The sequence below is a fragment of the Amblyomma americanum genome, chromosome 3 (assembly GCF_052857255.1).
Source record: "Amblyomma americanum isolate KBUSLIRL-KWMA chromosome 3, ASM5285725v1, whole genome shotgun sequence".
In the NCBI taxonomy this organism is placed as follows: Eukaryota; Metazoa; Arthropoda; class Arachnida; order Ixodida; family Ixodidae; genus Amblyomma; species Amblyomma americanum.
The window spans coordinates 183426629-183432628 of record NC_135499.1 but is presented as its reverse complement, the minus strand read 5'-3'; positions in this window follow the sequence as shown (position 1 = coordinate 183432628).

Below are 6000 nucleotides of genomic sequence, written 5' to 3'. Positions count from 1 at the left end.
ATCGGCGCACTTTTGCCAACACTCTACTTTCTCATCATCATCATCATCATCATCATCATCATCATCATCGATAGCCTGCTTCCATTCCCTGTAGAACGAAGACCTCTCCCACTGAACTCGAATTGTGGTTCTCGTGCGCCATCTGGGGCCGTTCCGTAACCAGAAACTTTTTTAATCCTATCTCCCCGCCTCAGTACCTGTCGTCATTTGCTATTTTAACGCGATATCACTTAGGCTCCCACTGTGCAGAAAATGCGGCGTCTTCGGCCGCGCTGCCGGTGTAAAAGCAGGTGTCCACCTGCAACTTAGGTCATTTGATCTTGTGACGTCACAACCTACCCACCGTGGCAGGTGGCAATCTGTCCCCCACACAATGAGCAAACTACCCAGGGTAGCAGGTGCCGACCCGAACACCGGATTGTGAAGTATCTGCTCACCGTGGCAGGTGGATGACTGGTCACGATAGGTTGTTCGAGAACAGCAACCTGGGTCTCGCCAGCACAACCGGTGGCTGTGTTCGAAAGAGCCAACTGCCGGTGCAGTGGCACATTGTTTAACCTCTGCACTACTGCGCCAGTGGTGGTGTGAGAAGTCCTCGTCATCTCTTAAGGGTGGGTTAAGCGTTACGTAATGGTTAAAGAAAGAACAATCTGCGTGTCTGTGAAGTGATACACAAAGAGGACCCCAGGCTGCTGAAGGGACGCAAAAACTACAGAGAATGTTCAGTGCATTCCAGCCAGTGCGAAAGCACTGATTTTTGCTGCGTAGAAGACGACTATGAGCGGGCAGTGTCGCGGGACGGAGCAGACAATGAAACAAAGAATTAATGATTCTGCTCGGGGACGGTACCCAACTGATTAGTGCTTACGCACTAATAACGCTATCGCGTCATACTCTTAAGGCGCAGCTTGAATGTCCCCTGAAATTTTTGTATTTGTTTTCATGGTAACCTACCCATATCCAAGAACTATTGGCTATCTGCGGCATTATATGTCCCACCCAAGTATATTTTCTCTTGATTTGAAGTGGAATATCGTTACCTGTTTTTTGCTCCCTAGCCTACAATGAACGTTGCTTTGTCATTTTCATTTATAGAGCCCGCCGACCGGGCCTAAATTTAATTACAGCGTTTTCGTTGTTTTTGAAGTGTCAGCTCCTCACATGAGTTCTTCCAAAGTGCAGCTGGCTACATAGGCACCCTGCACTCGCCAGAAGCCTCCACCGTTCACCGCCACCACTGCCCCTTTGAGCGCCCCGAGTGCAATAGCACCCCTTAAAACTACATATAAAAAGATTTCAATGTAGTTTGGATATTACACAGTGTACCTATGGCACACTGTGCACCGTTCATGAGGAAGAGCTGACTATAATATAGAAAATACTGTGAAAAAACATGTAACGTCATTTTGAAGCAATCTCTTTAAAACGTCATGGTAAATGAGCGCCGTGACGCCAGACATCTATCTCCAACCCGCGCACTATCAGCTGGTATTTCTCCATACCGCGCTAGGCTTCTATTGAAGCCCGACAAGCTGCCGCGTGCGCTACGTTTTCTCGCTATTACAGTCGTTCAAACTGGACAGCCCCGACAGCTCTGCACAAAAAGAAGTTCTGAAACGTCATGATAAGCGAACGAGCACCGCAGCGGTGGCCAACTGGTTGAGCATCCGCCTCGCATGCGGGAGGTGCGGGGTTCGATCCCCAATGCCGCCGGGTACCCACCGGTGATACAATGGGTACCAGCTTTCCCCTGGTCTGGTGCTCGGCTTATTTAGGGTGAAATGCTTGGGAAATGGGTCTTCGACCCCTCCTTGCGAATTTGAAAAATACCTTTTGCCATGGCGCTCTTTGGCCATAGATGCCCTTGCGCCATAAAAATCCATCATCATCATCATGATAAGCGAACGAAAACAAACCGCGCGCCCTATTGCAGGCGTCTGCGTAGATGATCATCGCCAGTGGACTCCGCGATCGTGTTTGCAAACGCAGCGGTGTTTCTGCCGCCCAATGGCCTGACAAGTTTCTTGGAGGTTAGAACTCTACTAAAGGCATTAGGTTCTCTGAATAACGCCACATGCACAAAGTGAGGGAAGTTATTACTGAAAATGGGAGTGAAGTAGCGGCGCCTCTGCCATGATAGGTCGATGCCAGCTGAGCCGCGGCAAAGGAAACAACAAATGCCCATTATTCTGGCTTACTATAATGATTTGCACCAAAGAGCACATAAAATAAAGCAGCCTTTTACAGATCCTTGAAGGCAACAACAAACACATATGTGATGAAAATATTCACCCAGGAAGAGTATAACAAGAGTTTGCGTCTGACAACGAACGATACGAATCCTTGCAAAATCATCGCTGTTCCTGCTCCCATTGTCACGTCGGAGGCAGCAAAGCGTGATCGGCAGGGAATTCCACAAAGTGCTGTTGCAGCTAATAACACATCAGTTAGCATGACTCTTTTTAGGGTCCATTGGTGACATAAAGAAACTCTGCGACTAACCGCAAGATGCTGCTCCACTAACTGTCGCGCACGCCGAGTAGCTTTCACCTCTTCACTCCGGCCGCTCTCGCTTCCACCAGAGGCGCGTGAGTTAAATGCGCACGGTGCCTATGCTTTAGTCTTTAGGCGTATTGGTAAGCAGCTGCTCATCACATAAGATGCCTAAAAAAACCACAGGTAATCATGCGATGTGATGCAAAAATATGCGTTAGCAGTGTTACTTTTAGACGCCACAAACACATTTTCGATTTTACAATTATCGCCATCTCGTTGCACCTTTGAATTTCATTTCTCCGCAGTGTTGTCGTTGTGCACGTGCGTGGGCGATGTTGAGGCTGATGATGGGTGGAGGCTCGTGGGTGAAAGATGAATTTTTATCGGTGAATGCTTGGATGTCCACCCACCGGAATGTGCGCTGAAGGAACACCTTCGGAGCAGGAAAGTGCGCGGAAGATGGTGGCTTCACACACAAACACAGGTAGAGCCTTTTTATCCGAAAGAGGTCTATAATGCAACGCAGCAGAAATGCATTCCAGCCAATTCTTAGCTTCCAAGCTGCTTCTTTTTCATCTGCGCTAATTGGTTGGCTTAGAATTACTCCATTATCAGTTCGAGTACCTCAACTCCTATCGTAGAATATTGTTCCCTTCTAAGATTGAGCACATTATATCAAACTTTATATTGTTTTGCACTCCTTGCCTTACGACTTGACGCAATTATGTCCTCTCTCGGAGAATGCAATTTATCTCCTGTGTAGGTTGTCATAGAGTTTCAACAAAACGAAAAATTAACTGCGTATGACAATACTTCATCCACTGTAATGTTCCAACATTCACCGCCTACACCAAACGTTGCACACTCCCTGAAGACGGTGCACTTGACTCACTCTCAATACCAGCAACGTTTGTAGAAGAGACTGGCTCAAACTCAAGCCATCCTCGATGTATCAGCCAGAGGTTGAATTGCACACCGTTAAATGTGGTGCAACGTTTCACGGTAACAATAATACCATTAAGGTAAGCATTCCAGAATTACAAGCGGGGCTAGAATGCACCTGGTTCCGTTCAGGCTTCTCCAGTTTACAAGATAAGTGGCCTTTAGCTCTGTAACCAGCGTAATTCCAGTGCAACACACCAGGAGGGCTCCGAAATGCTGGAGGCACTCACAGAACCATCGGTAGCAGTGCGTGCTGGTCCAGTCCTCCTAACGGCAAAGAAAACAGTGCGCATGCACCTTGCAACCGTACCTTCATTTATTATACAGTGCAGGAACAATACCTTTTCTTTTACCGTTAGCCCTCCCTCAGTCAGGTTGAAACGGAATTGACGGATGCACTTGCAGCTGCCGAGTCACGGTTTGCTTTTTTACTTTTGTTGTCAAAGTGTCAGCCGGGATCGAAATTTGTTCCGTCGCCCTCGTATAACGAGACGCGTCGGCATTCGGTTGACATCGACTCCAGACTGTATAGTCACCGCATAGTGGACTAACAAGCTGTTAAAATTTACATAGAAGGCAACACCCTCCGATGCAACTCGCAGCACGCCAATATCGACAACGCCCTATGACAGACTGCTACATTGAGGTTGCACCACTTCTCCACCCCGTCCTCCCCCATTATTTTCGTCCCTCTGCAGCTCTACCGCGTGGCAGGCAGAAAATAGTGCCCCATTTTCTTCCATGATCATTGATCGATTAATTCAATACGTCTGCACTGTCTACATCCACCTTGCCGCGTTGCCATCGAGTAAAATGGAAGAATTCAGCAGATAGGGAACGGTAAACTGTGCTTGGAAGCGATGGAAGCAGCCCCGTAATCTCTGGCGTCTCTGAATGCCAACCCACGTGGAAAGATGTTACCGAGCGAACAAAAATTTGCTCCGGCTTAACTACTGCGGAACCTGGTTAGAGAGCGAAAGCTGTGGTGCATCGGGCAACCAGACGCGGCGTGGCGTCTGTGACGCTGAGTGCGTTCCACACACTGGGTAGGCAGCGCGCCCACCTTGCCACCCTGGCACGTGGCAGTTAAGAGGTTGGTCACCCAATGAACGCTGCGGCCCATATATCCCCCCCCCCCCCCAGACTGACGTCACAACGGCAGTTTCCATCGCGCGAGTGTCACGTGACCATTCTACCGCCCTCTACCGGGGAATCGGAAGGTCAAAGGTCAAGTGGTGCGACACCATGGTGGACCACAAATAGTAAGGCCTATAGCCACACTTGACCTCTGGTTCACTTGAAGGTCAATTGGCAACTCACGGTGAAACCGGCTTCACCTATCGTAGTGAAGGTTTCGCTTCAAAACTAGGAATAGCGTCCGCCGCCTATCGGGCGCAGCTGGCGGTGAGTCAGATGAACGGCGGCCAAATGTAGCCGTTTGTCGTCGATACAGCGGAGCTAGATATGTTAGCCGGGTAGCCGCTGGTCGATGGAGACGGCCGATGCGGGCTGCAGCGCGGAACAAGACGTGCTACGGCTTTGGATTTACCCCCCCCCCCCCCCTTATGACTTACCTATATGAAATAATAGTAATAATCATAATAAAAATTGGTTTTGGGGGAAAGGAAGTGGCGCAGTATCTGTCCCATATATCGTTGGACACCTGAACCGCGCCGTAAGGGAAGGAATAAAGGAGGGAGTGAAAGAAGAAAGGAAGAAAAAGGAGCCGTAGTGGAGGCCTCCGGAATAATATCGACAACCTGTGGATCTTTAAGATGCACTAACATCGCACAGCACATGGGCGCCTTAGCGTTTTGCCTCCATAAAAACGCAACCGCCGCGGTCGGGTTGGAACCCGGGAACTCCGGATCAGTAGCCGAGCGCCCTAACCACTGAACCACCGCGGCGGGTACCCATATGGCCAAGAGAACATTTCGACGAAAGCGGTGCGCATCGTGAAACAATACACAAGAGGAGATAGAGCTCTTTGGGAGACACTTCGGGTGACCACATTGTAGCTCATTGTTTGCACAGCTAGCCGCGGCCTCATTCGACGCAGTGCTGCCGTAAGTCACCAACGAAGAGAAACTCGGCGTCGCTGCCTATTATAGCAGATGCCCGACAGCTCGCCTGAAAGCGCATTAAAGAACAGCAACGCGCTGATGTCCGCCCGGGTGACCTCGTGCACGTGTGAGCGCCAATTCGCCGCCGAGTACTGAGTGGGAAACAGTTCCGTCGCTATTTCGGCCAAGCAATATCCTCGGGCGGCTTCAAAGCGACGCCCCGTCAGCGACGGCGCGTACGAACGGAAGAGCCGTGTATTGTACGGCTAAAGCCGAGTTACGTCCGAAATGGGCATTGAAGTCTAATTTCGTGTTTTGTTTTCTTTGCTCAGTTATTTCTTTTAAGCATGTGGTTGATGCTTCTTTAAGCAGGGAATAATGTCGCGAAGCTTCAGCTTTCTTCCTATAAGCCTTGCGTATCGCCGCCAGCACGCGGCTTTATCACTTTGTAATTGGCTACGCAAAACGCAACCAGGGCGCTCTCGAACTCGTGTGGTCA